The 18,232-nt window shown below is 38.2% G+C and overlaps 1 protein-coding gene across 4 annotated transcripts in view; it reads left to right on the forward strand.

Annotated features, from left to right (window-relative positions):
• Positions 1–2,215: 2,215 nt before the first annotated feature.
• Positions 2,216–18,232, forward strand: part of KLHL29 (kelch like family member 29) — a 490,936-nt gene continuing 474,919 nt past the window's right edge. For 3 of the 4 annotated variants that reach the window (XM_058179658.1, XM_058179633.1, XM_058179668.1), the window contains exon 1: positions 2,217–2,659. The gene's annotated coding sequence lies outside the window, so the exon portion shown is untranslated. Of the gene's footprint in view, positions 2,660–18,232 lie in introns of all 4 variants that reach the window. The other variant, XM_058179678.1, reaches the window with a different exon arrangement.

Below are 18,232 nucleotides of genomic sequence, written 5' to 3' on the forward strand. Positions count from 1 at the left end.
ATACCCAGAAGAAAGTTTAAGAGGGAAAAGTCATACGTGACCATTACTGTATTCTCTAGATACTTTCTCACTTCAAAAGTAACTGGTTTTCCTTCCATGTCTATGTAATATGTCAACTTTAATTTGTCACCAGGTAACGGTTTGAAACCCTTAGGCTGTATCTTAAAGGCCATGTGTAATAATCTCATAATACACCAAATTAGTTTTCTAAGACCACCCAGGCTTTGATGTTGCCGAAGGTTTTTGATTCACACTTCTATAAGTTTGAAGATCTGAATATTGCTCAGAGATTGCCATGTTTTATATATATCAAGTCAGCTACTATTGAGGTTTCCCATCAGGTTCCAGTTCAAATATTTCTCATAGGAAAATAAGACTCAGATTAATGAAAAATGTTTGATTTTTTTTGAATAATTCACATCTGTATTTTTTATCCCCACCCCTCACCTTGAAGTATTAGAAGTTCAGTGTTAAGACAGATAATCTACCCAGCAATTTATCAAGCTTTTCATTTTAGGCTACATGATAAAATAACTAAATCATAACTAAAATAATCTCATTAATGATATTTAATAAAACGTTTTTGTGCCCAAATTTAACACTTAATGATACAATGCTATAAGCAAGACAGTTCAGTGAGTTTCCCACTTCCAAAGCCAGTTTGTTTTTTCAGCCATTATTGGTCCTTTATTTTAAAGCACACTTTTCACTTTCGATCGGTCCACCAGCCACTGATTTCCATACTTTCCTTCCCCTGCTCATCACAGCTCTGATTGCTATTATGACTGTTATTTAGCATGACTCTTATTTTCAGAATGGAAGAGCACATCTGTCTCTAACAGGCATTCAAGTGTGCTGGTTGCTTCCTGTCCTCCGCCTCCAATGTATGATTTGATAAATCAAGAGCTACAATCACTTACTCCGAAGGTCTGTCGCTGCCAACAAATTGCCTCACGTACAAGCTTCCAACTTGAAAATATTTTTAATGCTACTTATGTCCAAGGGATTGACGCAGGTTAAAAGGAAAAAAAAGAGATGCCCAAAGAATTAAGTGACTAGTTGGAACGTCTAAAATGCAGACGATTCTAAGTGAGTTTAAATTTCAGCTTGGGTTTGTTGCCAGTGAATACACATTTCAAGTCTAATATTTCATATTGAATGTTTTGGTATTACAGTAGCTAGATATCTGGTAAAATTGTTTATAACTAGCTTATGAACGGCTTATTAAAAGAAAACCGCTCAGTAATTTCAGTGGCAGTCTGGTCAGGTCCATTGGGAAATACCTATTTAGCGGTCGAAAAGTAACTTAGGCTGCCCCTTCTGAAGACGTAACTAATAAACCCAGTGGGAAGAGCGAGTGTTAAGTAAGGACGCGTAGGATCGGGTTGCCAGTCCTACCTCGGGAAACCCGACTACCGGACTGTCGAATTCTGGTTTATTTCAGTGGCTGATTTAAACCGATCCCAACGTAGCGAGGATCCGAGACAGGCTCGCATAGGGCTCCTCTGTTCCACCGCCCGCGTTTACGATATTTACGATACAGGCGGTACTCGCACCGACTGTGGTGAATAAGCGTAACCGAGGTAAATATTACAACCCTTGGTTCTGAATCCTAGGAAATGTAAAGAAACGCAACCACAGCGGCTCCTCTCTCCCCGAAACGTCGGGTAAAGGAGGAGAGCGTGCGCGCGGTTGGAGGATTAAAAAAAAAAAAAAAAGACCGGGGGAAATACCGCGCTCGTATGGAGCAAGCGCCAATTGCGGGAGCTGCTCGGTCTCTGCGCCGGGGTAACTTTATCAACAGAAGCGCTGCCTCCGATCTCTTTTCTCCTCCCGCCTCGCACCCCCCACGCTCTTCGCCCTCAGGCTCTGCCGCCTGAAGGATGGCACAGCTCAGCCGCCAGTCAGGCCGAGGAGGAGAGAGCGAGAAAAGGAGCGCAGCAGCAACCCCGGGAAAACCACCGGCGCTGCTCGCACTCGGGTGCAAACTGCCGACTCCAAGCCCTCCATGGGGGCGCGGGGTGGGTGTTAGACGCTGGTCTGGGTGGGCCCAGCTGAGCCTCTCGCGGGTGGGGTACCCGGCGGAGAACAGGCAGCGGCGGGTGGGCCGAGCTCTCCGCCTGTCCCGCCCTCCTCCTCTTCGTCCCACCCTCCCACGCCCGTGATTGGTTTCGCCCGCCCCTCGTCCGGGCTCGGAGGCCGCCTCCCTCCCCAGCTAAAGCGGCCAGTATGTGAATAGGACGGAGCCAGAAGGGAGCAGCATGCAATCGACTCTGCGCCAGCTGCCTCCGTCTGCCCAAGTGCCCCCGCGGCGGCGGCGGCGGCTCCTCTCGCTCCGCGCCCTGCAGCTTCGCCGCCTCGGCCTCTTCCTCGTCGCGCCGCGGAGTTGAGAGAGAGAGCAGCCCCAGCTGTGTGTGGGGGGGTTTGGCGGCGGGGTGGCGGTGGTGGTGGTGGAGGGAAGAGAGGCTGCAATGCCTAAGCCGCCGCCTCCTTCGCCTCCTCCTCCTCCTCCTCCCCCTGCTGTTTCTGTGCATCCTCCTTCTCCGCCAGCCTGAAGAAGGTGGGGGGGAGGAAGCCGCTTTTCGCCCGACAAGGACACGCACACTTGCGCGCGTGTGTCGCCCCCTTCCCGCGCCGCTGCTCGCCCGGTGGGCGAAAGGTAAGGAAGGAAGGTGTGTGTGTGTGTGCGTGCGGGGAGGGGAGGGGAAAGAGAGAGAGAGAGAGAGAGAGCCGCGAAAGGTGTTGGGGAGAAGCGGGGCTCGGAGGGCTTGTGGCGGCCCCGCGGAAGAAAGAGCCCGAGGAGGCTGCCGGCTTGGCTTGGCTTGGCCGAGGCGTCTCTCGCTGCCACACTTCTTTGCGCGCCCCGTGGGGTGGCTCGAGCCTTGTTGTAGTCGAGCCTTGGCCGCTTGGCCAAGAGTAAGTCGCCTCCAGTGGATTGAACGCCTGGCTCATGAATCCCCTCGCGCCTGCGCTCGCTGCCTGCATGGAAAAAACTTCCTGCTTGGGTGTTTTTGGGTGATGTGCAAGACCAGGAGCGGTAGCGTGGGGGTGCTCTGAGGTAGGGTTTCGGGCTAAGGGGACGCGGGGTGGGGTGTGGGGGGGAGATGTAGGAGAAGAAGAGATCTGCTCGGGAGGCGACATCAAGCTTTCCTTCCCCGAGGCTGCCACCCTCGTCTCTTCCCGGCACCTTTTTTTGCCATGCTCGCTCTCGCTCTCTGTACCAGACCTTTTTAACTTCCCTCCCGGTGCGGGTTGGAGACGCCGTCTCACCCCGCACGGTGTAACAAGGTGGTTGACTTTCTCCTCCGCATCGGGGAGGTAAATGACACCAAGGGGCTGTCATCTTGTTTGTCGGCCCTACGTGTGTTTTTAAAAGGCTCCGTTTTGTAGATGGCTTATTAAAAAGAGAGAGGGGGGGGGGGTGGTGGGAACGCACACCACATAACCACTGCAAAATCATCCATCATCACCACAAGGCAGAGGCTATCTTTAATTAAAGCTATCTTGAAAGGGATTAAAAAAAAATGACAAGCTCCCACCTCCGAATTGATTCTGGAGCAAGGCTCTCTTTGTGCCCATGGGTCACTTTTCAGGGATCTTTTAAAAGATGATTTTGTTTAAATGCACTCAAAAAAAAAACCAAAAAAAAAACCGGGTCTGGTAAACTTCCAGGTATTAGCCTTACTTGCCTGTCTCCCTTTTGACCTGGCTTTTCCCCCCATGGTCTTAATCCTATCCCCTCCTCCTGCGCCCCCTCCTCAGATCCTATTCTACTTCCTTAAAGTGGCTTAGGTGTCTTTAGGACAGGGACTGAATTCCTTTTGTTGTACCTGGTGTTTGCCAGCATGTACACAGTGCCAGGTTGAAGGTGTGTCCGGAAATTGCTTGAGGCGATTCTTATGTATTTGTAACAGTTGAAACCCACTTTTTACTGTTGAAAACGAATCCCAAAGTGTAGAGTCTTTGATATGCTTTTCAATAAATTCTGTCGAATTTGAGGAGTCTCACTTGAAAGTAGATAGGTCTGGGCTCAGAGGTACTGTGTCTCTGTTGGCAGAAGTTGTATCTATGGATCAGATCTCTCTCCCTCACATGCACACATTTTTTATGGAGCTTTGTTAATAGTGTTAAGACTATGTGTGTTCTTGTTCTCTTCATGGGGAGCCATTAACATTTTACTGTTTAAAGAAATCAGGGTCTGGTATGGCTCTTATCTATTTTCTGTGTTTTCCCACTCCACCAGTGTATTATGAAAGCATAACCTCTTGTTCTTCTCTTCTTTGATTAAAATATATATATTGTAATCTAAACAAATGCAAACAATCCTTACTGACATATTTTATGTATAGATGAACTTGTGAAATTGTCCAATATTTAAGAATGTAAATGTTATTCTATTACTACATGGTTCTTAAGCTAATTTATTCTATCCTTCTTTGACTTATCGTTCACCAGAGAGTTTATTTTTGAGAGTTTACTAAAACAGGCTCTTACTGTACGCCTTTAAGACTGCAGGTATCACGTAGCTGTCTCTTCAAATTAAGCAAAGAGCTGAAAGTTTTAAGTCCCCTTCAGTAGTATGACTTTTTTAATAAAGAAAATGCAATGTTCTTTTTAATAAATCAGCAGTAGCTCAGTATTATGATGGGATTAAACTAGCAATAGCATTTACTTTATAAAGTGATATATAATCATATTTTATTGATATTCTGCTGTTTGAAACTTTAGTTATGCACAGTGGGTTACCTGCTCTTATTTGCATGAGAAGCAAGGTTTTATTCTTCGATAAAGAGCCTCCCCCTCATTGTGGTTGTCTCTGGGAGAGTTTTTCCCAGCTTGCAATGAAGTATGGCATTAATATATTGGCTTCTATAAAAGAAAATTAATAATCAGTTCAGTAGTTAGAATAATGTTTTGTGAAAAGGTCCCCTTCCAATATAGGCAGTGTGTTCTTTTGGAATGAATATCTTTAAAAGATGTAGTAGTTAAGTATTGAAACCAACATAATAAATTTAGAATATGGCAATTTTACTATAACTTTTTTTTAAAAAAAATTGAAGTTTTGTCAGCTGCATTATCATTTGATATAATTTAAGATAAATTGGACATTCTATATAATAGCTTCTTGGGTGATTCTGAAAATATGTACTTCAGAAAAACCAGTGCACTTGAAAGTTTTATATGAGCTAAAATTTCCAGTACCATCTAGCGAACTATAGTTTAAGAGCCACATTCATAGTTTTTTAAGCTTTCTTTTGACAATAGAAGCCATGAACAAATGTTCAATTGGAATTATTGCCGGAAAAGAATATTTTATGGTTGTCATGACTACAATTAGAGCAATGGTAGCTGGTTTTCACCTGAACAAGTAGTGGTAAGGAGGGTAGAATTCAAATTCTTTGTTTCTTTGAACTGTGTTTCTAATGAATGGTATCCAAACTTTAGATGTTCAATGTATGCAAAATTGATTTTATGGAAAACCCTGCTTAGAATAAAGAGCTTTCTCATGTTGCTGAATTCTTCCTCAAGTGTAGTATAGATGGATTGAAGGAAAAAAGGTCATCTAGTCCAACCCCCTACCCCAAGTTTTCCTGTATAACCCAAGCAATGGCATGTTCCAAGTAAATGATATACACATAAAAGTAACTTTAATGGAAAAAACTGAAAGTGATTCTAGTTATACGCTACAGGGAAATAGATATTGAGCCATTTTTTATCCTTTTAAAAATTAAGAATCATAGGAAAGAAAATTCCCTGTTATGTACAGATCAAGAGCTTTATTGCCATCTATTCATGGACATCTGCTTACAGGGCAGTAGTTCCATAATTTTGTATTATGTATTGTAATTATTAATGTTAGTTAGCCATAATTTCTTTGCATCTTGATCTGTGGCACATATCCTTTGCTTTTTGCTTCTGTGTGATCATTTTCATTTCAGCCACCTTTACTGTAATCTTTCCATTTCCCTATACCGTTTATATCTAACTATTTTAGGAACAAATATTCTTGAAATTAAGGCCATGTTTTGTTCCTTGCCATGCTAATGTATATATACACAAAACTTTTAAAAGATACACTAATTACATATATTTTAAAATGTAATATAGTTCCAGATATATAATTTATCATGAACTGACTTTCACTTTTATTAAGCTGTCCAAAATTTGGTTGCAGTTTTATTGGTGTTTCATAAAGGATCGTTAAAATCTAAATATCAACATAATCTCTGTACCTAGACAATATTTTATGGAGGAAGAACGGCCTGTTGGATTCTGCTACTCCTTTACTATTTAAAGGAAGCAAGAGGATTGGAAATAACCTGCTTTCGTGATCTACTTACAGTGCAATAGAATGCAACTCTATAAAGATCTATATCTGCTTATTAATGGGTGATAATGTAAAATACTCTGAGTTTGAATTATGATATCTTGATCTGAACATGAAACAAATAATTTATTACATATTTCTTCAAAAACTTTTTTAAAATGAAGGTATTAAAATACAACTGTGAGAAATATTTTTTTTATAATAGTTACAAACGTTGCTGCCAAATGTGTAGAAACGTTAACACCATAGGAAACAAGTTTTTTCTTTCTTTCCTATTTTAAAATATATAAAATATGTTACTTCTGTTTAAAAATAATTATAATTTATTAACATAGATTTAAACAAATATTCATAGTTTTGGGAAAACAATGCTTTGGTATTATCAGTGAGCATCCTCTGCAACATTAGCACTAATTTACATTTTTCATTTTATCAAAATGGATTTGTCCAGGCTAAGTGCCAACTGATGTTGTTAGAAACTTTGAGCTTTCAGAGTCTGTTTCCCTGACTGAATACCTAGCTTAGGCAGGATTGTTCTGTCCTTATGCAGTGATGGAGATGAGTCAGGCCAGGCAGAGTTAATTAAGTCAGAGAGATAATATAGCAAAGGCCAGTTGGGGGCAGAATATAAAGAAGCAATGGACATTCCTACTGTCAATCTACAGAGGCAGCAATAGAATATCAATAATGAGAATTATGGAATCTTTTCTAAAGTAAGAAAATCGTGTTATCTAAAAATGTGCTCTTCTTGATACTGTAAAATGTGTGTTTCAAAGGATGCTGAAAAGAAAGTAGCCATTTTGGAAGAACTGAAGAGAAGATCAATAATTTGCATTATTCAGATTTAGTGTAAAGTATTTTTTAAATGAATTTGTTCTTAGAATAATACGATTTTTATCCCATCTTTTTTATATGTAATTCAAAGTGTCGAACATACCTAATGTTTCTGTCTTCTTTCTTCTCCATAAGAACAACCCTGTGAGGTGGGTTGAGCTGAGAGAGAATTTTGACCCAAAGTCACCCAGCCGGCTTTCATGTCAAAGGGAGGACTAGGAGTCACAGTCTCCTTTTCAAATTTTCCAAGGAATCAGCTTGGATGGCTCTGAACCCTGTTTTCTAACCATAGTGAAACAGTCTTCCTCGATGTTAGTTTGAATAATTTGCATCTAGTTTGCCGTGAGTTCAACATGATATATATATCTAATGCAGAAATAATACCTTGATGAACGTATCTTTTCTTTTATGTACACTGAGAGCATATGCACCAAGACAAATTCCTTGTGTGTCCAATCACACTTGGCCAATAAAAAAATTCTATTCTATTCTATTCTATTCTATTCTGTTCTATTCTATTCTATTCTATTCTATTCTATTCTATTCTATTCTATTCTATTCTATTCTATTCTATTCTATATGCTTGTCAATTGATTCAAAAGTTGCCATCTTTGCAAGATCAACATAGTGAAAACTATTCCTGATGACTGGTCTGGTCATAATCTGGCTCTTAGGTCCAAAGAGCCCTTAAAAATAAATATATATTTAGAATGACTGGAAAAGCAGTGGTAAGAATAGGAAAGGCAGAACTGTGTCTACAAGCTTGATTGATGGTAGCCTCTTTAATCTGGATTTATTTATTCACTTGATCATTATATATGGATAGGCTAGTTTAGATGAAAATGTGTGACAAAGAAGATCAGTAACTTTGGGAGTTATTGCTTTAATCTTGTCTAGTAGATTTCCAGTAGATATTTTGAGAGCTCATGGAATGGAATCCAGTGATGAATATTTCCCCAGTTCAGGAACAATAAAATAGGTGAGCAGTGTTAAAAAATAGCCCAGCTGTTGCCATAGCATCTATCCTACTGGTCACAACAATGTTGAAAGTAGGAGATGTTGGTCTTTAGGAAAATAGCCAACCCAAGTCATTGCTGCAATTTATTCTATTTTGGGGGCACTGGTCCAGAAGGGTCCTTCACTGGAAGATTGCAGGTATTGCAGGTATTCCCTGTGGAATTCAACTTGGAATTTGGCTGGTGGTGGTTGTTTTTTTGGTTCAAGGACTGACTGAATAACTGCTGATGCATTGATGTTCTGTTTTATCTTGGTTAAGTTTTGTCATTTACCTTTTAATAAATCAGGATAAATAAAACTGAATTTGCTGGTTCCAATTCTTATATGATTACATATTATCGGAGGACAGGCATTTCAAATTAAAAAATCCCAAATTCCCGATTTATTTTATAATCTGTAGCCCTCAGATGGAATTAAAAAAAACCTCTGCCCTTTCTTTCCTCCCTCCTGTCTTTCTTTTTCAATAGAAAATAAAGACCACTGCTGTTGCAGTATAATACCACAATATTTTATGAAACGCTGGTATTGTATACTTCAGCCCATTTCCAACAACCACTTATAATCTTCCTAATTTCTCTTTCTCTTAATCCTGTTTAGAGCTTCCAACATTTAACATCATTTGTGTTGATAAAAATGTGATCCACAGTGTGTGAAAACATCAGGATCCCCAAATTATTCATTTGTGAGAAAGTCAGGGTAATAAGAGATAGCTCCTATGTTACCACCTATCATTATTTTTTCTTTAATAATAATAGCTCGCATAGGAAAACAAATAAATTATAGAGATTATAATTAACTTATACAGATATTCAGTTTGACATTGCTGGAATAAGAACATATGGAAAAATGATCAAATAATATAACAAAAGCTTATCATGGCTTCCTAGTTTTTCTTCATTTTGCTGTTATCCTTTGGTTTCCTTGGTTAGCTTATGCTAGCACTGTGTTAATTTTTTTTTCTTCAATCTTTGATAGGACCTGATCTCTGTATCTTACAACAGTAGCCAACTTTTAGCTTTCAGGGTACATAACTGGGGGAAGCAGATATGGTGGAATACAGTACCCAGTCCCTCAATGGTATTGCTGTATGTAGCATTAACTATTCTTCATTTTTCTGAATTATAACTCAGTCTATTTTTTCTTCTGTTTACTTCCTGTTACACAGATTTTATTTTGGTATATAATGTTAACTATAAGGAAAAATTGATACCTATCATGATTGCAGTGTATCACAGAAATTAAGATGAATATGGTACATGTTTGAAAGTGATTATTAAAAAGCATATGATCCATTTTCTAGATAAAAGTATATGATCCATTTTCTAGATAAAAGCTGAAATATGATTTAATAGTTTACTGATTTTGCCTGGTTTTGTACCTTAAAAAAACTGCCAAAGATACTGTGATTTGCTTTGAAATGCTTTCACAATGCTAAAAATATAGGAACTGACTTCCACCCATGCATTAATAGATATATAAATATTAAAACTGTCCTGATAAAGAGTTGGTTTGAAGCATGGACTGAAATGCTTCTGAGAAGATAGCAGCTCGTTCAGTTGTGTTTCATGGTCATCCATATCTATTATTTTCTTTGAGCTGTAAGAATGTGCTAAAATCCATTACAAGAGCATTGTGCTTTGGAATATATTAAAGTGCTAAATTGGAAAACAGATTTCATTATGGTTGTCTAATTAGGGACTGGGGAAAGATAGCTTTAGACTCTGAGCTGTAGTGGTTGAAGAGTATTAAGAAGGCTAAGCAGATCTTGGTTTTCAAGGGAGGCCGCTTAGAAGCATAGCGTAGCTGCTTTGAACAATGTTATAGAAATAACACTTGTTTTTCAAATCCACAAATTTAAAATAATCACTTGGGAGAGAATATCAATGTTGAACATATTCCTGCCTCAGTCTGAGAATCTGACTAAATAGATTAGGCTGCTCTTCTCTGTCCTACTTTTTTTACAGATCCGTCACACTGGGATAGAAATGCACATGATGAACTCTAGGTAAAACCAACATGTTTTGATGTGGTCCCTTTTTCTCCTAATTGTAATTTTCCAAATAATAAAAATAAAATCAAAATAAAATCTTTATGTAACCAAAACAGTCCCATCTGTACACAAGAGGGAGATATACCCACAGGTTTGTGAGAATCTCAAAGCTTGATGAAGTACATTAGAGAAAGAGGTTAAAATATAATTGTAGTTTTAACTGCTGTGAAGAATAGGAAGCCACATCTTTATATATTTTTATATCTCTTTTTTTCTCTTTCCTTCTACTTTTGTTCTTATTGAATTTTTAGGTTTCTCTTTTTATTTATATATCTAATTTATATAGCTGCCCATCTCAAACGAAGTGCATCTGGGTGGCATACACAAAGATATAAAACAATTAACAAAACCCCCGATCATTATTAAAAAGTTAGAAAAATATATGGCACAGTAGAGATTAGATTAGCGAGGAGATCTCTCACCTGTTTTCTGAGAACCCAAAACCTGACAATAAAACCAGTTTTTAAGGGACTTCCAGAAAGTAAGTTTTTCTTTTATTTCTCTTTCCATTTTGTTTTCTCTGTTGTATTTCGGTTTATATTAGTTCTTATTATTGTTAAAACTTTGAATACAGATTATATTAAAAAAGAAAGTACAGAAAAATGTCAATGCCCAATTACTTTGCCCCAAATGGCTGACTGTGGGTTCAGTGAGCTTGGAATGGTAAGTACTGGGGAGGGGGGAACAGAAAATTTGGGGTGAGGAGTTTATAATATATGCCAGAGGAGAGTTGATAGTTAGAATCCCATATTGAAGTTCTTCATACTTGAACATTTTACTTTAGGGCTTTGAATTTCCTTATAACACCCACCCACACACCCACACACACACTTGTTGCTCTAAGTTACATGGAGCTGCTTAAAATACAGAAAGACTTTCAAATTAATATTTGCCTCTTTCTGGTGGCAGTAACATACTTTTTCCTTGAATTCTGGGTGCTATATCATAATCAATTGATTATATGCTATGAAGTAATTTTTGATTCCTAGCGACCACATGCATTTTACTAAGCTGAGGTATTTTATTTTCTGCTTTGTTGCATTTTTGTTTCATTATTTCTTATAGCTGGCCTGACAGTCAGATGTTTAGACTAGATTTGGCAGTTTTATCTATTTCTTGAGTCTGCTGCAAATAACGCTACCTTTTGCAAATTGACCGATGGTAATTTTGTGAATGCTGATGGTGTCCAAGTGGTGCTCCAGATGTTTTGGGATTGCACCCAAGATGCCTATCGCTATTGGTCTTATCTTGACTTTCTTTTGCCTTAGTCATTCTAGTTCTATTTGCAGGTATTTGTATTTTGTGATTTTTCTCCAGTTCTTTCTCTTCTCTTCTGCCGACTCCAGATACTGCCACATCCACTAGTCAGACTTCTTTGTGTTTCTTATCAACAATTATTCAGTCTGGGATGTTATGTGGTAGGTGCTTGGCTGTTTGAATTCTAAAACCCCAGAGCACTTTAACTTCATAATTTTTTATTACTTTTTTATTTTATGGTCCCACCAGCTTTTGCTTGTAGGCAAATTGTATTTCTTGAAGATCTTTCAGTGCACCATGGTTGCTACTTTGTCATGCCGTTGTTTCTAATCAGTTGGTACGATCTTCTTCAGTTTCTTTCCAGAGGCAGTGTTTGCTGTCTGTTGTTGTCTTCTCAATTCTGGCTTTGTATGCATTTGTTCTTTAAGGCTTGGTCTTGTGCAGTCAGAATTAGCCCCTCTTTTTTCTTCTTTAATTTTTCTGCCCCTAACCATTGCCATTGTTGTCTATTTTGCCTGCTACATTTTAATGTACTGGCCATATAATACTTTGCCTCTTTTCCATTCTTCATATGGTCTTTGTTGTAGGTTAGTTTGGTCCAGGAGTCAGCAACCTGCGGCTCTGGAGCTGCATGTGGCTCTTTCACCCCTCTGCTGCAGCTCCCTGTCATTCAGAATATGCATCACAACCGCCAATGTGCAACATCTGCCAGCACACATTTTATTGAGCTTTTTAACCTCCGGTAAGCCAACCATGGATAAATCCAAGAAAAGAAAAGTTTCAGAAGAAAACAGAATGTTTAATTCAACTACATATGCTAGTTTTGTGACCACTCAAGAAATAGTCAGGCATAGAAAGGGTTTTGTGGCTCCCGGTGTTTTCTTTTCTGTGGGAAACAGGTCCAAATGGCTCTTTGAGTATTTAAGATTGCAGATCCCTGGTTTGGTCTCTCCAATATTCAGTAAGCCTATATGGCAATGATGGCTAACCTTTTTGCCATGATGTGCCAAAAGCGTGGGGGAGCGTGGGGGTCAATGCACATGCCCCCTCGCGTGACTCCCCCTGCACTCTCCGCACTTTTAGCACGTGATGGCATGGTGAGCCCAGTAGGCCTGTTTTGCACCCTCCCCAGGCTCCAGAGGCTTTCTTGGAGCCTGGGGAGGGCAAAAATGGCCTTCCCCATCCACCCAGAGGCCCTCCAGAGGCCTGTTTGCAGACTTCTGGTAGGACCGGAAGGCCCGTTTTTTGCTCTTCCCAGGCTCTAGAGTCTTAAGGAGCCTGGGGTGGGCGAAAATGGCTTTCCCCCCTCCCCGAAGGCCGGAAATAGCCCGTTTCCTGACTTCTGGTGGGCCCGGAAGGCCCAAAAATCAACTGGCCAGCACACCTGCGCACTGGAGCTGAGCTAGGGCAATGCTTGCGTGCCCACAGATATGGTTCCATGTGCCACAGGTTTGCCATCACGGCTATATGGTATACTAGCTTCAGTGGATCATCTTTACTGTCCTTCTGATATTTTTCCAATGTCCTTTTTTCTTCTTCAACTTTTTGGTGTAGTTGCAACATACATACTCACGGGCTTTCCCAGTAAATAAAGTCAGTCAGCATCACTGCATGGATAAAGACATGATTCATTGTTGTTATTTTTGGGGGGGGTCTTCCTATCCAGGGCTTTTAGTTCTGCTTCAGTCCACTATTCCAGCTGTGTATCTAATGACTGGAATTGCCCAGATGTTAATTGCATTTATGACATTTCCTCCACTGAATTAAGATATCTTCACTCTCATGATGTATTTGCTTCCAGCTTTTGTCTTGACTTCAGTGTGCTCAATGCTTCCAGCTTGAAGGATGCCCAGGTATTTGTAGTTATCATCTTCATTATTTTTCCCCTATTGATGGTGTCCCCATTTGTCCAGCCCAAAATTCCATTGCAAAAAATTCCAGTGTTCACTAGGTTACTCTCCTAGGGAACACAGCCTTGACTTATCAACTCTACATGATAAAAGGACAAAGGAGATGATGTTAAATCCCAGTTTACTGCATTTTCTGGTCTTATATATTTTCAAAACTACGGTGTAAATATCATAGGAATATATTTACACAGCAAGGAGGGAGAGGATGAGGTCTATGCATAGGCACAAGTCTTGCTTATCCTACAGGGAACTACACTTCGTCTTTCAACACTATTTCTGACTCTCTTCTCCTCTTCTCTCTGCATTCAAAAAAAGCTTATCAGCCAGAAAAAAGTATACAAGTATATGTATAATCCATTCTTCGTCTACAATATGCTTCAAAATGAGAACTATCTAATCTGGCTCGGTCACCTGGACCCGAGGTTTTGTCTTCCGATCTTTCAGAGTCATGCTGGAGGCCATCTTCAGGGAACTTCTCTCTAGCTAGAAGCTGACTAGAGAGAAGTTCTCTGAGGATGGGCTCCAACATAAGTCTACAAGCTTGGAAGACAAAATCTCTGGTCTCAGTGACCGACCCAGATTGGATCCTGCATCATTCTGGGACATGTATATTCACCTTCATTTGTGAGGAGAATTTTTCACAAAATTCCTGAGGACATTATGATGTCCTTACTCCTTTATTTAGGAGTAAGGCTTAACTATGTTTACTAGGATTCTCCAGAGAATCTTTTGTACAATCTGTCCCTGGGTGAAGAACAAGTTGGCTTCTTAAGTTGAATTTATATGTAAGTTGGTACTTGTACTTACAAATGGACTGTCTATTTACACATAGTCCTCTTCATATGATTGGTTACTTAGACATTATTACAGTGGTCTTCCCTGGGAATATTTATGAACTGGATTCAAAGTTCTCACAGTTGGTCCCTCTGCGGTCATGTGATCACACTTCAGGTACTAGGCAGCCAGGCTGCATTTACAAATATTTGCAATATCCCGTGGTCACACAAGAAGACATTTTAATTCTGTGCTTTAGCATAACTAGCCCATAATGAACCATTGGTTGACCTAACGACTGCAGCATTTGCTTAATGGCCATGAGAATCACCTTATAAAGATAGTGTTTGCTTAATGACCGCCACAGAAATGGTCATAAAATTGGATAGGTCATGTGAGTGACCCAGTTGATGACTATCATGAGTTATGACCATGAAGGGCAGGCTCTATTATGGCTGTAAATTGAGAACTATCTGTACAAACAATGGCAGATGAACTTCTTGAACAGTGAACCTCAGAAACCATGCAATATTTTCATGAACTGTTGACAACATTTATGGATTACCTATACTTACAACAGACTGCATGTTACAAGTATACAATTCAGCAGGTTATAAAAACATTGCACAGTTTCATCAGCTCAAGGAAGGACAATACTGTCTGCCATTTTTAGTAATAGCCTGTTGTAAGTACAGGTAGTCCATAAATCAGATGTTCTTGATCTGGGGACTGCCTGTGTAGGATTATAGCAACCACAGGCAAAAATTATATTAGGGAATAATAGAAGCTAAAGACCAATTATTTTTGGGAGATTGATTTGGTTGCAATCTGATGTAGATTGATTTAATGTGACTTTTAAATAACTATTGGATTGTACTATACTTGTAACGAAAGATTGTTTAACACTAGCTGCCTTAAAACATCATATAAGGTCACCAAATAAGTATTCAGATCAGCTTAAAAATGTATCATTAAGCGAGTGAGCTATTCCCAAGAAAGAGAAATAGGCAGACACAGCATCACTCTTTTCACAGTTAATGAACTTTAATATAACTATCTAGATTGGATTGTTAGTTGTCTTCAAATGTTGGTGCCATGTTGTAGGAAATTAATCAGATTATGGTACCCAGAATGTACTCTATAAGGCTGCGCATTGGTAGAATTTCCCAGGGTCCTGATACAGTATTAACAGAACTACTTCTTTGTAAAATAATAAAAATGAAAAGTAACCCTTCAGAGAAATTTTCTTCTTTCTTAACCATAACCTCATCTTCAGGTGTTTTAACACTACTGAGAGTAGTATTTGACATTGAAGAATTAAGGTGGTTTTATATGTTACAGGTTAAGGTTGCTGTAGACATACCAGAGTATATAGGATTCCTTTAAGATGGGAAACCTTTTGTCTGCAAAAGACTAGCCACACAGGAGCTGAAATAGAAAAATGTATTAAATTATGGTACTTCCTCATTAGTAAATTTGGAGCTCAAAGCTCTCTTAGTGTTTATAGAAGACCAAAATGATTGTAATTTTAAAGTAAAAGGTAGTCTACTTTGTACGTAGTAGTCTACTTTGCAAGTAGTCCTCGACGTACATCCATAAATGGGACTGAAATGATCACTAAGTCAGTCACACTCAATTTTATTGCTATGGCCATTAAGTGAATTGCCGCAGTTAAGTAAGTCTTGTGGGCATTAAATGAATATGGCTTTCTGCATTGACTTTGCTTGTTGGAAGCCCACTAAGAAGGTTGCAAATGGTGCTCATGTGACACACACCACACCCCCATACAGCAATCATTGTAAGTAAATATCAGTTGCCAACTGCCCAAATTTTGATCATGTGACTGTGATTATCTTAAATGCAATGTCTGGTTGTAAGTGACATTTTTCAACACCATGGTAACTTTGAGGGACTGGTAAATGAAGGATCATAAGTCAAGGAATAGCTGTAATATATCTATGCCCTTCTTTTCCTAATATAATAGAAACACTTTTTTATGGTTAATAGATGTTCACATCTTCTTTCCTTTTTCAGTAATTGTTGATAATTTTCATAACACTCCAGAGGTTACTGGGGTTGAAGACATAAGAATTTACTAATCCTATGTTTTTGTTTTTACGTTTGTCTAAATACGTTCTCATATGAAATCTACTGAAATAAACTCTCCTTAAGATGTTATGTAGTATATTTGATAATCTTAGAAAGCCAAATTATTTATCACATCTCAAAAGCTGTTATTTTTCCTAATATTACTTGCTTTTGAAAATGCAAGAGTACCATTAAATTATTTGTAGGTAGTCAGAGATCGTGAATCTTATCTTTCAGTGACCCAAACTGGAACAGAAGCTACAGTGTGTGAATGATTACCTGAAAAATTATTTTATGATCAGAATTATTGGTATGTGAGGAAAAGAAAAATGCTTCTTGAAATACGTAAAATGTAGAATTATTTCAGCTACTAAAGCAGTATACATCTCAATGGGTCAAAATGTTAATCTATCCTAGATTTAAAAACTGCTGTATTTACTGTAATAAAAAAGAGAAACTATTGGAAGTGCTGTGAAAGATAATTTTTATACAAGGAAGAGGAAGATAAGGAAGTCTTGAAGCTTTGGGAACAGTTAAAGTTTGGATAATTAATAATTTACAAGAATAGCTGTTCTTGTTTTTCTTATAATATCATGAAATTCCGTATGCAATTTAAGTGAATATGGAATAAAATATGGAGAAGAGATTCAAAGTTCTATACTAAGTACCACAATTTATACTTGTAGTTAAAAAGAACGATTAAGAAAGCTAGTTTAAAATGACACCCCCCCCCCCAAAAAAAGAAGCATTAAGAAAAATAGAGCTGCATAAAGCTGAGGGTTTTTTATAATAAATTAGCCAATTTTACACATTAATTTAATGAGATAATTGGATAATAACCGAACAGTAATATAGTAAATCCAATATTAAAATATGTATATTATTCTAAAGATTTGATTAATGTTTCTAGATAACAGATTTCAAAATAAATATAATCAAATAGCTCATTGTCTTGAATTACTGAACATTATGTGGAACTAATATAAAAATGAAGATTTTATTTTCCTTTGTCAAATCAATATATTTAAATTTCATTAAATTTCAGCTTTTCTTTATTTATTTGCGAACTACAAATTGTGTTTTAGAAAGTTGTGTATTTGTAGTGGTTTTCTACAATATTGTTTTCTTTTTTTCCTCTTTTAATCTGATGAGATATCCACTGGTTGTTTATTTAAGTTGCAGTGTTCCATTTATTTGAATGTTGAAATTGTGATTTGCTTAAAACACAGTTAAGAAATCAGATTATAAAAATAAAATGTGATACGACTAGAAATTGTGAAATTTGGAACAAACCAATAAAACAAGGAAATAAGTAATATGCAAGCCTCAATCTTTTGTTACTTTACACTTGCCACAGCAAACTTGTGATATCTAATGTGTTTAGTTAGCTAGCCAGTGGTTCAGAGTCTATTTGAATGGGAAGGCTTAAATAACCTTTTTTTATTTTGTTTATATGGTAATTCCTTGATATGAAAGAATAATCTTACACTATTAAGGTTGAATCCCTGCTTGCAATCCAGCTATATTCAGTAATGATTAATATCAAGGGATACTAATCCCTTGATTTCCAATCAACCAGGGGAAATGTAAAAGGAAATGTTAGAAATTAAATCAATTACATCCATAGTTGAATAAGATAACTAGCTATAAACAAAATGTTCAAATCAAACTACCAAGCATATCCCTAAACTGTATGGTATTTCATAAATATATACAATATTACTTAATGGGAGCAAGTTTAAAGCATCTACAGTATTTGTTTTAGTTTTATAGTGGAAGAAATACAGTTATTTGCTGATTCAATAATTCCTTAGTCTGACTCTCTAAGATTTAGCAATTTAACCTGGACAAATATTGTACTTCATTTCCAAACAGCAGAATATTACTGGGGTTGATTTTTCTTCCCTATAATGCAGGAGACATTATTTTATTGCTATGTGTGTTAAAAAGTAGTCCTAGGTCCAGTTTGGCATC

The sequence above is a fragment of the Ahaetulla prasina genome, chromosome 1 (assembly GCF_028640845.1).
Source record: "Ahaetulla prasina isolate Xishuangbanna chromosome 1, ASM2864084v1, whole genome shotgun sequence".
Lineage (NCBI taxonomy): Eukaryota > Metazoa > Chordata > Lepidosauria > Squamata > Colubridae > Ahaetulla > Ahaetulla prasina.